Consider the following 19389-nt stretch of genomic DNA (forward strand, 5'->3'; position numbering starts at 1 on the left):
TTCCTGTTCCAACATATACATGTATACACCCACTGAAAAATAGGCACAATTCAATATACAGGTTCAATTACAGTGTAATAAATTTTTTGGGCCACAGAGTCAGAATTACAAAATTAAAAAGGCCTTGGAAATTTCTAATTGTTTTATGATAAGGTTCTTTTACAAAGAAAGAACATAACTGGAAATCATGTTTTCATTCTGTAATAGCTAGAAATGATAGAGTTTTATGTTTAACATTTCTGAGGGAATTATTAAATTAAGTTTAAATTCCAGAATTACAGAAATAATAGTATCAGTTTTTTCCTATTCCTATGTCTTTACCCTTTCAAATTTTAGGTACTTAGGTTTTATAGAGTTCTTTTGGTTATTGTTTCAGAATATATGGGAGTGTGTTTTTCAGACAAGCTGATGGAATTTGGGGATGGAAGATAGAAAAATTAGGAGCTAATGATCTTTACTGAAATAAAGTATACTAATTAACTAAATTAAAAACAAATCTTTCCCCTCTTTACTTGGTCAATACAAATTGATGGAGAGTGACCAAGACAGCTGACTAGAGGCAGCTAGTGTGCTTGGCTCTCACAAAGAGGAAAAGAAAAGGCAGGTAAATACAGCACCTTCAACTGAAACATCTAGGTATTCGTATTGGGATTAAGGAAACAATTTGACCCATGGATAATGGTTAAAAAGCAAGGCAGGAAGATGGCCCATGATATAGTTTGGCTCTGTGAACCCACCCAAATCTCATCTCAAATTGAAATTCACATAATCCATATATGTTGAGGGTGGGATTTGGTAGGAGGTGATTGGTGCTTTCCCCTGTTCTGTCCTCATGATAGCGAGTGAGTGCTCATGAGATATGATGGTTTTATAAGGGGCTCTTCCCACTTCATTCATTTACTCTGTCTCTCAACTGCCACCATATAAGACATGCCTTTACTACTCCTTTGCCTTCCACTATGATTGTAAGTTTCCTGAGGCCTCCATAGCCATGCTGAATTGTGATTCAATTAAAACTCATTTTTAAATAAATTACCCAGGCTCAGGCAGTTCTTTATAGCACTGTGAAAATGGACTAATACAGTAAATTGGTACCAGGAGTGGGGTGCTGCTATAAAGGTACTTGAAAATGTGGAAACAATTTTGGAACTGGGTAAAGGGCAGAGGTTGGAACAGTTTGGAGGGCTCAGAAGAAGACAGAAAGATGTGGAAAAGTTTGGAACTCTCTAGAGACTTGTTGAATGATTTTGACCAAAATGCCGATAGTGATATGGATGATGAAATCCAGGCTGAGGTGGTATCAAATGGAGATGAACTTATTGGGAACTGGAGCAAATGTCACTCTGGCTATGCTTTAGCAAAGAGACTGGAAGCATTTTGCCCCTGCCCTATAGATCTGTGGAAATTTGAACTTGAGAGACACGATTTAGAATACCTGGTGGAATAAATTTCTAAGCAGCAAATAATTCAAGAGATGACAGAGCATAAAAGTTTGGAAATGTGCAGTCTGATAATGTGATAGAAAAGAAAATCCTATTTCCTGGGAAGAAATTTAGTTTAGCTGCAGAAATTTGCGTAAGTAGAAAGGTGCCAAATGTTAATAGCCAAGATCATGGAGAAAATGTCTCCAGGGCATATTAGAGACCTTCACAGGAGCTTCTCTCATTATAGGCCCAGGGTTCTAGAAGGGAAAAAAATGGTTTTGTGGGCCAGGCCCAGTGCCTTGCTGCCTTGTGCAGTCTCAGGTCTTGGTGTGCTGCATTCCAACCATGACTAAAAGGGGCCAAGGTACAGGTTAGGTCATTGCTTTAGAGGGTACAAGCCTCAAGCCTTGGTGGCTTCCATGTGGTCTTGGTCCTGTAGATGCACAGAAGTCAAGAATTGAGATTTGGGAACCTCCACCTAGATTCCAGAAGGTGTAGGGAAACACCTGGATGTCCAGGCAGAAGTGTGTGCAGGGGTGGAACCCTCATGTAGAACTGCTAGGGCAGTGTGGAAGGGAAATGTGGGGTTGGAGGTCCCAGAGACCCCACTGGGGCATTGCCTAGTGGAGCTGTGATAAGAGGGCCACCATCCTCCAGACCTCTCAATGTTAGATCTACCAGCAGCTTCCACTGTGCCCCTGGGAAATCTGAGGACACTCAGTGCCAGCTCATGAAAGTGGCCAGGAGCAAGAGTGTACCCTGCAAAGCCACAGGGTTGGAGCTGGCTAAGACCATGGGAGCCCATCTGTTATAGCAGCATGCCCCACATGTGAGATATAGAATTAAAGGATATTATTTTGGAGCTTTAAGATTTAATAACTGCTCTGTTTGATTTTGGACTTGCACTGGGCCTATAACCCCTTTGTTTTGGCCAATTTCTCTCATTTGGAATGGGATCATTTATCCAATTCCTGTACCCCCATTGTATCTAGGAAATAACTAAATTGCTTTTGATTTTATAGGCTCATAGGCAGAAGGGACTTGCTTTGTCTCAGATGAAAATTTGGACTTTAGACTTTTGAGTTAGTGCTGAAATGAATTGAACCCTGAAATTCTCTCTTCTACTTGGCCTAGTTTATTATTAAAACTTTCCAGCACATTTTGTAATTTTCTAAGTGTGTCTTTCATTTCCAAAAGTTCTGATTGTTTTTTATTTAAAAATCTCTAGATAGTTAGAAAAATTTTCATCATATACTGAATTATTTTTTAAATTTCTTTATGTTAGTTTTCACCTTTCTCTTGTATCTCCTTGAGTAACTTGTTAATCATCCTTTTGAAATCTTTGTCTGGTATTCAAAAATTTCATCTTGGTTTGCATTCATTGCTAGACAGCTTGTGAAATTTTCGGGGATGTTTTAGAGCCATGTTTTTCTCATGTTGCCAGAATCATTTTTTGATTTTGTTTTATTCAGGTAGACTATTTCTTCTAATTATTTTTAATTGATTTAGTTTTACATATTATTTGTTTATTTCCATAAGTTTTTGGGAAATGGGTGATATTTGGTTACATGAATAAGTTCTTTAGTGGTGCTTTGTGAGATCTTGGTGCACCCATCACCCAAGCAGTATACATTGAACTGAATTTGTAGTGGTTTATCTCTCACCATTCTTCCACCCTTTAATTGGGACAACCACTATGGAACACACTGTGGAGATTCTGTAAAGAACTTAAAGTAGAACTACCATTTGGTGCAGCATTCCCACTACTGGGTGTCTACCCAGAGGAAAAAAAGTCATTTTGTGAAAAAGATGCTTGCACCCACATGTATATAGCAGCACAATTTGCAGTTGCAAAAATATGGAACCAGCCCAAATGCCCATCAATTAATGAGTACATAAAGAAATTGCAGTGTATATGCATATATATGTATATATACCATGGAATACTATTCAGCCATATAAAGGAACAAAATGATGGCCTTCTTAGCAATCTGGATGGAATTGGAGACCATTATTCTTAAGAGAAGTAACTCAGAAATGGAAAACCAAACATCATATATTCTCACCCACAAGTTAGAGCTAAGCTATTAGATTGCAAAGGCATACAAATGGTACTATGGACTTTGGTGACTTGAATTTATTTTTGAGTTGACTGTGTTGTTTTTTATTTATTTTTTCCCTGGAGGATTTGACTTTAGCGTTTGTAGTTTATTGCAACCTAATTCAGCTCTGGGTGATTTCAGTTGTAAAGACTCTGTATGAGTTCTTTGGTTATAGAGCCTTTGTGTGATGGCTTTCTCAGATTCGGATTGCAATAGTGATGTGCTCAGCGTGTGACCAGGTTGACTGTCTCCTGTAGGGCCAGAATGGCAGAGATTTCATGAAGCTTATCTCATTCCCCAGCAGTGTTCACTTTTTCAATTATTTCCAACCCCCAATATTTTATCCACTGGGTTGAACAGTTCAGGCTTCAGCTACAGGAGGTGTCCACAGATACAAACCAGCTGCAGCTAAATCAGGTGGATAAATCCAATGCCCAGTGGTGGGCAGAGGTTCCAGCCTTGATAGAGATAGCTGGGGGAGCTCTCAATGAAACACACTGAGATCATTTGAGGTGGAAACAGAGAGCAACTTCAGCTCTCCTGCCAGGTCATTAGTAATGCAATCCATCTCCCAGTCCCACTCCGGATCCAGTGTTCCATCTATTCACATCAAACAGGTACCTCTTTTCATCTGCAGGAATGCTAACATTCCATGTAGAGAGAGATTGTGACTATATCTCATGCAAGCCTGAACCTGGAGGACACTCCTCCTGTGGGGATGCAGTCACCCTGAAGTGTTCCAGAGAGATTATCACAATGAACTTATGTCTTGCTTCCATGGGAGAAGACCCAGCTAAGTCTGCAGTGGCAAATGCGAGGGAGAAGAAATCCCCTTCTCCAAGACTCCTCATGAGCCCAGGGCTGCCTGACTGTTGGGATAGAGCTGCAGCCTTTACCCACTGAGTCCAGCACTGCACCTGTGCCTCTGCTGAAAGAAACTTTTCATATACTAAAAGTTCTGGGACTTAAGACCTGCAGTCCAGATTCTTTTGTCCCACAAGGCTCTCCCTTGATGTGATATACTTTCTCTTTCCTTTGGAGTAGGAATCCCTGAGGGCCAGACTTTTACAAATCATTCTGCCCCTCTGGGCCTGACCACCCAGTGGGGCTGCCATGCTTCCGACTGGTACTGGAAAATGTATGTGAGGAACCTAGTGATCTGACCTATCCTGTAGTCTTCTAGCAGTGGGTACCAGCACCCACTCTGATGGGGGTAACAGGGAGTGATATAGACTCTTTGAGATTTCCTTGGTTATAAATAGCATTAGAGTGTTGGCTTTCTCAACTGCCAGCTGTAGTAGCAATATATTGGTCACACGGGCAGATTCAGGACCTCCTGGTTAGCCAGGGTGATGCAGGCAATGGTGATAGCTGAGGTCATGCAAAAGCTTTCTCCTTCCTTGGCTCTGTGCTATTATGCCTACAGATGCCATACTGGATTGTGTTGGCTGGCCTCCAGCCAGGAGCTGGTGCTTGCAGAAAAGCACCAGCTGCAGTGATAGTGGTAGGATTTGTGCTTGCCTAATGTGCTTACCAGAGAAGGCACTCTGATATCTCAGACAATGGGTGGGGCATTGGAGTTCCCCAAAGTCCCCATACTTTGTGTTACACTACCAGGACAGATGGAGGGACAAAGCCAGACTGGGGCTAGGTCAGGTAATCCTATGGTCTGGCTCCCCACATGCAGGTACAAGCAGCAGTCCCAGTAGGGATGGGAAGGCAGTTCTCTGGCCACTGCGGTAATGTTCCAGGGACAAATACAGCTACATCTGCTGTAAAAGAGAATCTGCACAGATAACTGGGGGTAGCAGGCAGCAGTAAGCCCCACCCAGCTCCCATGTACTTGGCAAGGCAGGTTTTACACCCACATTGTTCCAGCAGCTAGCTGAGTTCCAGGCAGCCTACACTCAGAACTCAAAACTGCCCCAGGCCATAAGCCTTTCCTACTGAGACAGAAGCCACAGCTTTCAGGCCATGCCACTCTGGGTTTGCCTGCAAAGCAGGCATGTCCACCTTTTGCAGCTATGTCTATAGCACACTTCCTACTTGCCCCTTGGTTCTGGCCAAAGGGGTTTGTCCCCACTCAATAATATATCACAAATCTCAGTTGTGAGCTTCTGTCAACCTGTAAACATCACCTGAGTTAGCTGACTGACTTCCATGAGGTGCCTTGTGAGTCAAGGTCAGGAATGGCTTCCCTTCTTCTCTGCTGGAGTCTGGAAGTACATGCAAAGCACACCCTGATACTGCTCCTTCTCCTATACTCCTCACTGTTCACAACATCAGCTGTGGTTCTAGGTAGATTTAATGGACTCCCCGGTGTCTTGGATTGCTAAGGTTCCCCAGTGGGATTGGATATTACAGAGATGGTCTCTCCCCATCTCACACTCTGGAGATCACAGTATTCCACCTGGTTTATGATATAGCCTCTGCCTGCCACTTTTTTCAAAGGGTCTGTGGATTCTTTCAGTTTTTCTGTTAAGTTTCTGTGTTGCCTCTTGGGAAAAAGTTCACAGCATGAATCTTTATACACTATTTCGTCTTTCCAAGTGGGAGAGGCATGTTAACAAGGCCTCCAATTCAACATCTTGGAAAACAAAAACAAAAAACTTTTGCCCGTTTTTGAATTGGGTTATTTTATTTTTCTGATGAGTTTTAAACACTACAGATTCTATTTATGAGTTTTTTAAATCAAATATATTATTTACATATATTTTCTCATTTTCTGTAGGTGGTCTTTTAGTTTTCTTAATTATGTCCTTTGGAGCACAATGTTTTTTAATTTTGATGAAGTTCATTTTTTTATGACTCATAGTTATGGAGACGTAGATAAGTAAGTATTGTCTACTCCATGCTCATGAAAGTTTGTGCCTATATTTCTATCTATAAGTTTTATAGTTTTAGCTCCTAAATTTAGATCTTTTATTCCATTTTGAGTTAATTTTTATATATGGTGGGAGGTGGGTCCAACTTAATTATTTTGCATGTGGATATCCAGTTTATTCAGAATTAAGTGCTATACTTTTTGATAAAACACTAATATCCTTTTATCAGGTGAGAACTTAAACAAGGATACTATTTACAGACACTACTATTGAATATTGCATTATAATTTTTTGCCAGTGCAATAAAGCAATAAAATAACACAAAAATATACAGAGGAGAAATTGAGAAATGAACTATCCTTATTCACAAAAGACATGATATTGTACATATAAAATGCAAAATAAACTGTAAATAAATAATAAATGATTTTAGTAAAATCATTAGACTCAAAATCAGTATACAAAAATCAATTGTATTTCTATATAGAAACCAAAGGAAAAATTAAAAATGATATGTTTAAAATGACATTATTTATACTAGCATAACAAATAAAATACTAGAGGATTAATCTAATGATAGATGTGTAAGGGCTGCTCACTGCAATCTACCAAATATGATTGAGAGAAATTTTAAAAAGCTACACTCTGAAGGGCTACACAATATTTACCAAATGGAAATCTCAATAATGTCAAAATGTCAATTTTATAAAAATGACAAATTTTTAAAGATGTTAATTATTTTCAAACTCTCTTCAAATATTCTATAGGCTCAATGTATTCTAAGTAAAATCCTAGCAGTATTTTTGGTAGAAATTAAGCTGATTCTAAAATTTAAATGGAATTGCAAAGGGCCAAGAAAATTGTGAAGGATAATGAATCTGGAATTTACTTTGCAAGATATGAAGGTCACATATAGACATGTGTACACATGTCTTTATAACAGGATGCATATTTGCATACATTTGTATCTATCTACCTGACTTGAACTTCACTTCACAAAAGTAAAGATCCAAATGGCCAAAAATAAAAAGGTGCTGCTCAAATTTATTAGACATTAGGAAAACTCAAATGAGAAACACAAGATACCACCATAAAATGATCAGAGTGACAAGCAATATTATTGACAATACCAAGTGTTTACAAGGATATGACACAACTCAAATCCTTACACATTGCTGTTTGAGAGTGAAAATTTATCCCACCAGTTTAGAAAACTGTTTGGCAGTATCTTCTAAAGCATATACCTAATGGAAATGTATGTACTTGTGCATTAAATGACATATGCAACAATATTCAGAGAACTATCTTTAGAGTTTCAAACCTAGAAACAAACGGCAATGTTTATTATGATCTGTTTATAAAATAGAACATTATACATCAAGAAGAATAAGTGAATCTCACAAACATAGTATATTAGGGAGAAAAGCTAGACACCAAAGAATGTGGCTTCATTTATAAGTTCAAAACCTGCAAAACTAATCAGTATTTTTCTATCAGTGATAGAAGTCAGGATAGTGATTTACTTTAAGAGGTACCTATCAGGAAGAGACATAAAATGAATTTCTGGCTGAAGTACTGATAATCTATTTTTTGAACGATTTGAGGTTTATATAACTAAGTTTACTTTTAAAAAAAATCACTGAGCTGTATATTTATGGCTTGCGAATTGTTCTGTATGAAAGTAATACTTAAACATTTTGCAGCAGTTACAATAAATTTTTATGAAGCCTTTCGTTTACACAGTACATTCTTATGAGACTATCAAATGATGCTTCTAAAAGAATAAAAATAAAACACAAAAACTAATTTATATTATATTGTGGCACAAAAAAAGAAAGAAATTTTAATTAAAGTTTTTCAAAAATGAAATGTGCTGTGAATTTTGTTATCAATGGATGTACACAAGTTGAAGCATTCCTGTTAACATATCTTAAGGAGAGGCTTTAAAGGTGAAGGTTGGACAAAATGACTTCCAAGCAGCTTTCCAACTCTAAGACTACGTAATTTAAGTTGTATAATTCCACATAATACAAGTTCCCAAACGGATTATACCACATGATTTACCAAACACTGTTCATCAGTGAACAAATCACATAAACTTTCAAACTGATTCTACTTGAAGGAACATATATTCCTCACTTCCTTCTATTTTTGACAACTTTTTGTTACATGATTTAAAAATATATATGACTCAGCTACTGGGCTAAGCAAGAGATTATGCCTAGGTTTTTTTTTTTTTTTCTTTCTATTCCTAAGAAAAATCCAAAATAATCTAAAGATAGTTGACTGCTAGAGTGGGTAAAAGATGATTTGCCTTAGCAAAATTTAGAATAATGTTAAATATATCTCTTCACTGTACCAGGAAGTACCTTAAAAAATTAAGCAAGTTGACATTTATTTCTCACCTGAATATTCAGATTATATATATGTACTGTGTGTATGTCTTCATATTACATAGCAACGAGAATTTAATAATGGATACAGGTTCAATTTTAGCCAAACAATAAAATAACTTAGATGCATAAAAGGTACATACTGGCATATATTTTACTTTAAATTCATAGGACCAACTCCTCCTGATTGTTAAATAATAATCCACATATATAAATAATAATAATCATTTGCAGATTCTAATTTTTTATTTTCTACCATTTTATTATTAAACATTTTCAAGCATGTAAACAGTTTAAAAAACATATACAGACACATTCCTAAATTTTCGATTTAGGGACCTGGGCTGAGAATTTCATATACTCTACATAGTGAAATGTAGACATGCACAAACTTAAAATATAATTTTAGATAATATGTACCCTTTGTTTTCTATCTACAGACTCTGTAGGGTCTGCATTTTCTAGATTACAAACTCATGGCCTGGTAAAATAATGAAATATAAAATTTAGACAACTAAGTAATGTTTCTGGTGTTTTTACATTATTAAACATTATTAAGAATCCTACCCTGCATGGTAAATTCAGTTAATTCTTTAAATTGTTGCAGAGACATAAATTATTCATTATCACCCAAAACTGTGCCAAGTACTGCATAAAGCATATGCATAATCTTTGAAACTTTTGGAGAAATTCATAGTTATTACTGAAGTTTTCCCTATATTAAGTAATCCAAATGAAAGAAGACCATGAAAAAGTTAGTCACATATCTTATAATACTACCCTATAAACAGGTAGGAAAAAAATGTAAGTTTTTGTATGCTGATTTATATAGGATTTCATAATAAAATCCCAGTAACTCTTAATTTTCCACAGTCAAATTTTATTTCCTTCCATGTCTTATGTTGCTTCATCCTATTTTAAACCATTTATTGAATTCTGTAACAACAAGAAAGACTAATATGGACTAGTGGAAAAGTACAAAGTGAAGAAATCACATAATTGGCCTAGTGAAGAAGGCAAAGCGTTTTGGTAATCTGCACTAATGGTGACAGTCCAAAAATAACCATATGCCTCTAAAATAGAGTAGTATAAAACAAATCCAGAACAATTAAAGCAATTATTTCTTCTGCTCTTATTTGGATATAGACATAATAGAAGGTCATCAATATCATGCATTGGGATTTACTCTTTTTACTATGGAAAATATCTGATCTAAACAAAGAATAGTGTTCTGCTTAACAAAATGCTTTGGAGATGGAGAATTGCCACATATACCACATATGAATAACCATTTTGTAATGATTTAGAAGGTACTTCAAGATCTTATATTGTGAACATTGATTTTTACTATATTGTAGAAGTACAGAAATAGCAAGAAAAGGTATCATTAATAGACTACTAGGAAGATGAGGGCTTATGTTAAATTCATTCATTCTGCCTAGTATCTACCCATTTACCTATCCATCTATCCAGTCATCGATCTATTGATCCATGGATGCATCCATTTATCCATCCCATCCATCATTCATTTACACACTATGGGATTTATGGGATACAGTGTGCACAAAATAGATATTTTTTTTTCTCATGGAACTTTCACAATAAGAATACACTATAGCTATACTAGATAATAGGATTTTAAGCAATCTTTTCCCTTGTAAATTCTTAACTATGTAATTTTGACTAATATAGATATTTTTATTATTGTAAAAGCTTTCTATTAACTCATTTGATCATTTTGAGGTAGTAACTATTAGTCTTCTTATTTTACAGTTGGGGGAATAAAGGCAGAGAAAGAGTGAATAATTACCTATGGTCACTCAGCTTATAAATAGAAGAAGCAGGTTTACGCAATGCCTCTTCAGACACTGTGACACTGCGTTCTCAACCCCCCAGCTATATTATCTCTCAATAGTAGGAGTATATTAATATAATCAGCAATATTCTAATATTATCAGCAAGAATAACAATAATATATACCACTTTTACTGCTTATAATAGACTTGTCACTGTTGACAACTGCTTATAGATATGCACTAGTTTAATCCTCCCCGTGACCAAATAAGTTAGGCATTATTGTGGTTCATTCATAAAATGTAAAATGAGGCACAGAGTAGTTTAATATCCTGCTCAAGATCAAATAGTAATAATAAAGTAATCAAAAAGCTTATAAGAAAAAGAGCAGGCATTTGAATCAGGTCTTTTATTTTAAAACCCAGATTCTATGCCAAGCAGCCATAAAAAAGAATAAGAGCATGCCATTTGAAGAAACATGGATGGAGCTGGAGGCTATAACCCTATGTTAACTAAGGCAGGAACAGAAAACCAAATAATGCATGTTCTCATTTTTTTTTCTTTGAGATAGAGTTTCGCTCTTGTCACCCAGGCTGGAGTGCAATGGTGTCATCTCAGCTCATGGCAACTTCTACCTCCTGAGTTCAAGCGATTCTTCCGCTTCAGCCTCTTGAGTATCTGAGACTACAGACACACACTACCACACCCAGCTAATTTTGTATTTTTAGTACAGATGGTGTTTCACCTTCTTGGTCAGGCTGGTCTCGAACTCCTGACTTCAGGTGATACACCCACCTTAGTCTCCCAAAGTGCATGACTCACCATACCCTGCCCGCATGTTCTCACTTATATGTGCGAGCTAAACATTGAGTACACATGGACACAAAGAAGGGAACAACAGACACTGGCACCTACTTGAGGGTGGAGGGTAGAAGGAGTGAGAGAATTTAAAAACTACCTATCAGTTATTATGTTCATTATATAGGTCATGAAACAACCTGTACAGCAAACCCCCATGATATACAACTTACCTATATAACAAACCTGCACCCTTGAAAATAAAAGTTTAAAGAAAGAAAGAAAAAGCCCCACCACACTCTTGACCACTTTGCTAAATTTCTTCCACCAGCTAAATATGTTTAATTAAATAAATACTGTGTATAAAATTTATGATGTATACTGGAACAAGATGGCCAACTAGATGCAGCAGGTGGAACAGCTGCCACTAAGGGACTGGGACCACTCTACTGGTGTACTCCTAACAGATCTGCAGAGGAAAGGCATTAAGATGGCAGGGAGGAAAGACACAGAAGCTGGGCTGAAGGTGAGGAAGCTGGAAACCCTGCAAGGGGCTGCATTGCACCTTCCTGGCTTCCACCAACTCTGGTGGAATGGGTGAGTTGAACTGGGAAGGAGCAGCCTGCTGTCATCATAGACCTCTGGAATCCTGGCAGGAGGTGACCCCTTGAGGACCATGGACACTTGAGTTGGCAGAGAAATCTGCTTAGAGAAGTATTAAGGGTAGCACAGCAGCCAATGTAGAACCCAGAGGGTTTGGTGTGAGAGCATCTGTAGCAGAGCATGACAAGGAATGCCCATTCCCTAGGCTCCTCTTGCTCCCATGGCAAACTTTGGCCCTAAGGAAATTGCAGACCTAAGCTCTGCAGGACAGTCTGGCTCATCAGAAGACACCAGTCCTACTTGAGCAATCTTTGGTCTGCTGGCCTCCCCCAGGGTCCCAGCCTATCCATGCCTGTTTGCATTGCATCTTCAGGCTCCCCAGGGGCCCACATTATAGCTACTGGGCTAGCAGGCTGTGCCTTACTAGCAGACATCTCCAGTAGGGCAGCCTACAAGGTCATGCATCAGCCTGCCTGCTTCCTCCCCAACTGCAGCTTCCCTGGGGGCCCAGGGCCACCCACCACATTGCTTTGCTGATGTGTGTGCACACACAAATTTTGCCTTCCCAGCCCTGCCAGCACATGTATGTGCATGTGTCCTACCCTGCCACTGCTTCCAGTGGGAATGCACTCTGCCCCTTCCCTCGTGCTGTACAGCCGTTGCATTCAGAGCCTTGGTGAGCACAGAGCCCGCCAGCCCCACCCCTGCCAATGCTCTGCCCCTGTGCTAACACCACCACCAGTGTGATTACATGCACAGTTACCAGTGGGACCCCAAGAGCCATGCTGTCACTGTTGCTGCTGTGAATGCAGCCATGGAGGAAGGCACCCAAGAACCTGCTAGCACCCTACCACAGCTGAGGAACATGCACCTCGCTGTGCTGCCACTGCTGTTACCGCTGGCACATGTGAACGAGGACAGTTCCTGCTGCCACCACCTTATGAAATACTTTGGCTGGATGGCACCCATCAGAGGGTAGTTGCCCGTTGTCCATGAGTACCTTTGCTCCACTGGTGCAAGCCGGTTCCTAACCTTGAGGAGATGAAGAAGAAAGTTGGGCCTGTTACAGGTCCTCCAGAGTTAGAGCACACAGTCCAGGAGATGGGATCTGAGTTTTGGTCCCTAAAATCTTCCAGAAACAAAGCCAGTAAACTGAACCCACCTTATATCACAATCAAACTCTTAAGGTCATCAGATAGGATAAAAGGAAAAAAAAATCCAAAGGACAGCAACTTTAAATATAGAAGGAACATTAGCCCACAAAGATGAGAATGAGCCAGTACAATAACTCCGAAAACTCAAAAATCCAGACTGCATTCTTTCTCCCAAATGACCACACTGTCTCTCTAGCAAGGATTCTGAACTGGGCTAAGATGGCTGAAATGACAAATGGAATTCAAAATATTGATAGTAATGAAGATCATTGAGATCCAGAAGTGTGCTGAAACCTGATATGGTTTGGTTCTGTGTCCCCACTCAAATATCATCTTTAATTGTAATTCCCGTGTGTCAAGGGAGGGACCTGGCGGGAGGTGATTGAAACATGGAAGGAGTTTCCTCCATGCTGTTATTGTGACTTTGAGGGAGTTCTCATGAGATCTGATGGTTTTGAAAGTGTCAGTTTCACCTGTGTGGTCTGTCTCTCCTGCTGCCATGTGAGATGTGCCTTGCTTCCCCTTTGCCTTCTGCCATGATTATAAGTTTCCTGAGGTGTCCCCAGCCATGTGACACTGTAAGTCACTTAAACCTCTTTTCCTTATAAATTCCCATTCTCATGTTATATCCTTATAACAGTGTGAGAACAGACCAATACAAAATGTTATCCAAGGAAGCCAAGAATTATGAAAAAATGATACAGGAGCTGACAAAAAAAAAAAAAAAAAAAAAGACTGTAGCTGATCTCATAGCACTGAAGAACACATTACAAAAATTTCACAATGTAAGTATTAATAACAGAACAGAAAAAGATGAGAAAAGAATCTCAGAACTTAAAGACTGGCTTTCTGAAATAAGACAGCCAGATAAGAATAGAGAAAGAAGAATAAAAAGGAACAAACAAAACCTCCAAGAAATATGGGATTATGTAAACAGACCAAATCTATGACTCATTGATGTCCCTGAAAGACATGGGGAGAATGAAACCAATTTGGAAAACATATTTTAGAATATTATCCAGGATAACATCTCCAACTTAGAGAGGCCAACATTCTAATTAAGGAAATATAGAAAACCCCAATAAGGCATTTCACAAGAAGACCATTCCCAAGACACATAATCACCAGATTCTCTAAGGTCAAAATGAAAGAAAAAAATGGTAAAAGCAGCTAGAGAGAAAGGTCAGTTTACTTACAAAGCGAAGCCCATTAGTCTAACAGAAGACCTTCTAGCAGAAACCCTACAAGTCAGAAGAGACTGGGCCAATATTCAACATTTTTAAAGAAAAAATTTCCAGTGAATAATTTCATATCCGACCAAACTAAGCTTCATAAGCAAAAGATAAATAAGATTGTTCACAGACAATGCTGAGGGAATTTATTACCACCAGACCTGCCTTATAAGTGGTCCTGAAGGAAGTACTCAATATGGAAAGGAAAAACTCTTAGCAGCCGCTACAAGAACAAACTTAAATACACAGACCAGTGATACTAAAGTAACACACAAGCCTACATAATAACCAGCTAACATCATGATGACAGGATCAAATCCACCCATATCAATACAAACCTTGAATTTAAACATGCTAAATTCCCCCAATTAAAAGGCATGGAGTGACAGGCTAAGTGAAGAACCACAAGACCCATTGGTATGCTCTCATCAAGAAACCCATTTCACATGCAGTGCCACCTGTAGGCTCAAAATAAAGGAATGAAAATAAAATCCACCAAGCAAAGGGAAAACAGAAAAAAAAAAACAAAAAACCATGGGTTGAAATCCTAATTTCAGACAAAATAGACTTCAAACCAACAAGGATTTAAAAAAAGAAGGACATTACATAATGGTAAAGGGTTCAACTCAACAAGAAGAACAAACTATCCTAAATATATATGGATGCAACACAGGAGCACCCACATTCATAAAGCATGTTCTTAGAGACCTTCAAAGACTTAGACTCCCATACAATACTGGGAGACTTCAACACTCCAGTGACAGTACTAGACAGGTCGAGGCAGAAAGTTAACAAAGATATTTAGTACCTGAACTCAGCCCTGGTTCAAATGAACCTGATAGATATCTACAGAACTCTCCACACGTAAACACTTCCTTATCACCACAGAGCACATAATCTGACAATAACACTCCTCAGCAAATGCAAAAGAACTTAAATAACAACTAATCTCTTAAACCACAGCACAATAAAAGTAGAAATCAAGACTAAGAAATTCACTCAAAACAATACATTTACATGGGATTCAATAAACTGTCCCTGAATGACTTTTGAGTACATAATGAGATTAAGAGAGAAATCACGAAGTTATCTGAAACTAATGAGACAAGACCTACAACATACCAGATTCTGTGGGACACAGCTAAGGCAGTGATAAAAGGGAAATTTGTAGCACTAAATGCCCACATTAAAACGTTAGAAAGATCTCAATATAACAACCTAAAATCACAACTAAAAAAACTATAGAACTGATTTGATTTGGCTGTGTCCCTTCCCAAACCTCATCTTGAATTGTAGCTCCAATAATTCCCATGTGTTGTAGTAGGTACCCTGTGGGGGATAATTGAATCATGGAGGCAGTTTCCCCCATGCTGTTCTTGTGGTAGTGAATAAGTCTCACAGGATCTGATGGTTTTATAAGGGGTTTCTCTTTTCAATTGGGGTTTCTCCTTTCTCTCTTGACTGCCGCCATGTAAGATGTGACTTTTGCCCTCCGCCATGATTGTGGAGCCTCCCTAGCCATGTTTTTTCTTTGTAAACTATCCAGCCTCAGTTATGTCTTTATCAGCAGCATGAAAATGGACTAATACAGTAAATTGGTACCAGGAGTGGGGTGCTGCTGTAAAGATACCTGAAAATGTGGAAGTGATTTGGAACTAGGAAACAGGCAGAGGGTGAAACAGTTTGGGGAGATCAGAAGACAGGAAAATGTGGAAAAGTTTGAAACTTCCTAGAGACTTGTTGAATGGCTTTGATCAAAATGCTGATAATGATATGGACAATGAAATCAAGGTTGAGGTGGTCTCAGATGAAGGTGAGGTACTTTTTGGGAACTATAGTAAAAGTGACTCTTGCTATGTTTTAGCAAAGAGACTGGCAGTATTTTGCCCTTGCCCTAGAGATTTGTGGAACTTGGAACTTGAGGGAGATAATTTAGGTTATCTGTTGGAAGAAATAGTGAAGCAGCAAAACATTTAAGAAATGACTTGGGTACTGTTAAAAGCATTCATTTTTACAAGAAAAACAGAACATAAAAGTTCAGAAAATTTGCAGCCCGATAATGTGATAGAAAAGAAAAACCCATTTTGTGAGGAGAAATTCAAGCCAGCTACAGAAATTTGCATTAGTAATGAGAAGCCAAATGTTAATCACCAAAACAATGGAAAGTTTCCAGGGCATGTCAAAGGCCTTTGTGGCAGCACCTTTTATCACAGGCCTGGAGTCCTAGCAGGAAAAAAAAAAATGGTTTTGTGGGCCGGCCAGTGCCTCCCTGTGGTTTGCAACCTAGGAACTCAGTGCCCTGCATCTCAGCTGCTCTAGGCATGGCTTAAAAGGGGCCAAGGTACAGATTGTGCCACGACTTCAGAGGATGCAAATATAAAGCCTTGGCATCTTCTGTGTGGTGTTGAGCCTGTGGGTCAATAATTGAGGTTTGGAAACCTCTGCCTAGATTTCACAGAATGTATAGAAATGCCTGGATATCCAGCAAAACGTTGCTGCAGGGGAGGAGCCATCATCAAGTACCTAGAGAAGTGTGGAAGGAAAATGTGGGGTCAGAGCCCCCACACAGAGTCCCCACTGGGGCACTGCCTAGTGGAGCTGTGAGAAGAGGGCCACTGTCTTCCAGACCCCAGAATGATAGATCCACCGACAGCTTTCACTATACACCTGGAAAGGCCACAGACACTCAACTCCAGCCTGTGAAAGTGGCCAGGAGTGGGAGCTTTACTTTGCAAAACCACAAAGGCAGAGTTGCCCAAGACCATGGTAACCCACCTTTTGCATCAATGTGCCCTGGATATAAGACATGGAGTCAAAGGAGATCATTTCAGAGCTTTAAGATTTGGCTGCCTCACTGGATTTTGGACTCGCATGGATCCTGTAGCCCCTTAATTTTGGCCAATTTCTCACATTTGCAATGGGTGTATTTAGCCATTGCCTGTATCCCCATTATATCTTGTGAGTAACTAATTTGCTTTTGCTTTTACAAGCTCATAGGTGGAATGAACTTGCCTTGTCTCAGATGAGACTATGGACTGTGGACTTTTGAGTTAATACTGAAATGAGTTAAGAACTTTAGGGAACTGTTTGGAAGGCATGATTGGTTTTGAAATGTGAGGACATAAGATTTTGGAGGGGTCAGGGGTGGAATGATATGGTTTGGCTGTGTCTCCACCCAAATCTCACGCATGTCATGGGAGGGACTCCATGGAAGATAATTGAATCATGAAGGTGATTCACTACTACTGTTCTCATGGTAGTAAATTTGTCTGATTAGATCTGATGGTTTTATAAGGGGTTTCCCCTTCACTTGGCTCTCATTTTCTTTTGTCTGCTGCCATGTAAGACATGCCTTTCACCTTCCACCAGGACTGTGAAGCCTAACCACCCACGTGGAGCTGTGAGTCCATTCAACCATTTTCTTAATAAATTATCCAGTCTCTGGTATGTCTTTATCAGCAGCATGAAAATGGACTATGAACAAGAACCAAGAACAAACCATCTCCAAAGCTAGCAGAAGATAAGATATGAGCAAAGTCAGAGCTGAACTAAAGGAGATTGAGAAATGAAAAACTATCAATAAATCCAGTTAAATTTTTGAAGAAAATAATAAAATAGACCACTATCTGGAACAACAAAGAATAAAAGAGAGAGGATACAAATAAACACAACAGAGATGATGAAGGGGATATTACCACTGACCCCACAGAAATACAAATAACGATTTGAGAATATTGTGAACACCTTATGCCCACAAAGCAGAAAACAGAAGAAATTGATAAATTCCTGGATACATACACCCTCCCAAGTCTAAACTAGGAAGAAAATGAATCCCTGAGTAGACCAATAATAAAATCCAAAATTAGTTCAGTAATACATAGCCTGCGTACCAAGAAAAGCCCATGACCAGATGTGTATTAGTCGGTTTTCACGCTGCTAGTAAAGACATACACAAGGCTGCGAAGAAAAAGAGGTTTAATTGGACTTAAAACTCCACATGGCTGGGATTGTCTCAGAATCATGGCTGGAGGAGAAAGGCACTTCTTACATGGCAGCAGCAAGAGAAAAATGAGGAAGAATCAGAAGCAGAAACCCCTGATATGCCTATTAGATCTCATAAGACTTATTCACTATCACAAGAGTAACATAGGTAAGACCAGCTCTCATGATTCAATTATCTCCTCTTGGGTCCCTCTCACAGGATGTGGGGATTCTGGGAGATACAACTCAAGTTGAGATTTGGGTGGGGGGACATAGCAAAACCATATCATTCTGCCCTGGCCCCTCCAAATCTCATGTCCCCACATTTCAAAACCAATTATGCCTTCTCAACAGTTCTCCAAAGACGTAACTAATTTTGGCATTAACCCAAAAGTTCATAGCCCAAAATCTCTTATGAGATAAAGCAAGTCCCTTCTACCTATGAGCCTGTAAAGTAAAAAGCAAGATAGTTAAGTTTCTAGATTCAATGGGGATACAGGTATTGGGTAAATACTGTCATTCCAAATGGGAGGAATTGGCCAAAAAATTGGGTTACAGGCCTATGTAAGTCCAAATCCAGTGGGACAGTCAAATTTTAAAGCTCTAAAATGCTCTCCTTTGACTTCAGGTCTCATATCCAGGTCATACTGATGCAAGAGGTGGGTTCCCATGGTCTTGGGCAGCTCTGCTCCATTGCTTTGCAGGGTACAGCCCCCTTCCTGGCTGCTCTCATGGGCTAATGTTGAGTGTCTGTGGCTTTTCCAGGCACACAGTGCAAGCTGTCAATGAACCTATAATTCTGGGGTCTGGAAGATGGTGGCCCTCTTCTCACAGCCCCACTAGGTGGTGCCCCAGTGAGAACTTTGTGTGGGGGCTCCAAACCCACATTTCCCTTCCACACTGCCCTAGCAGAGATTCTCCATGAGGGCCCTGCTCCTGCACCAAACTTTTGCCTGAGCATCCAGGCATTCCCATATATCTTCTAAAATCTAGGTGGAAGTTCCCAAACCTCAATTATTGACTTATGTGCACCTGCAAGTTCAACACCACATGGAAGCTGCCAAGACTTGGGGCTTCTACCCT

The sequence above is a fragment of the Sapajus apella genome, unplaced genomic scaffold (assembly GCF_009761245.1).
Source record: "Sapajus apella isolate SASKATOON/1434 unplaced genomic scaffold, GSC_monkey_1.0 scaffold7, whole genome shotgun sequence".
Taxonomy (NCBI): Eukaryota; Metazoa; Chordata; class Mammalia; order Primates; family Cebidae; genus Sapajus; species Sapajus apella.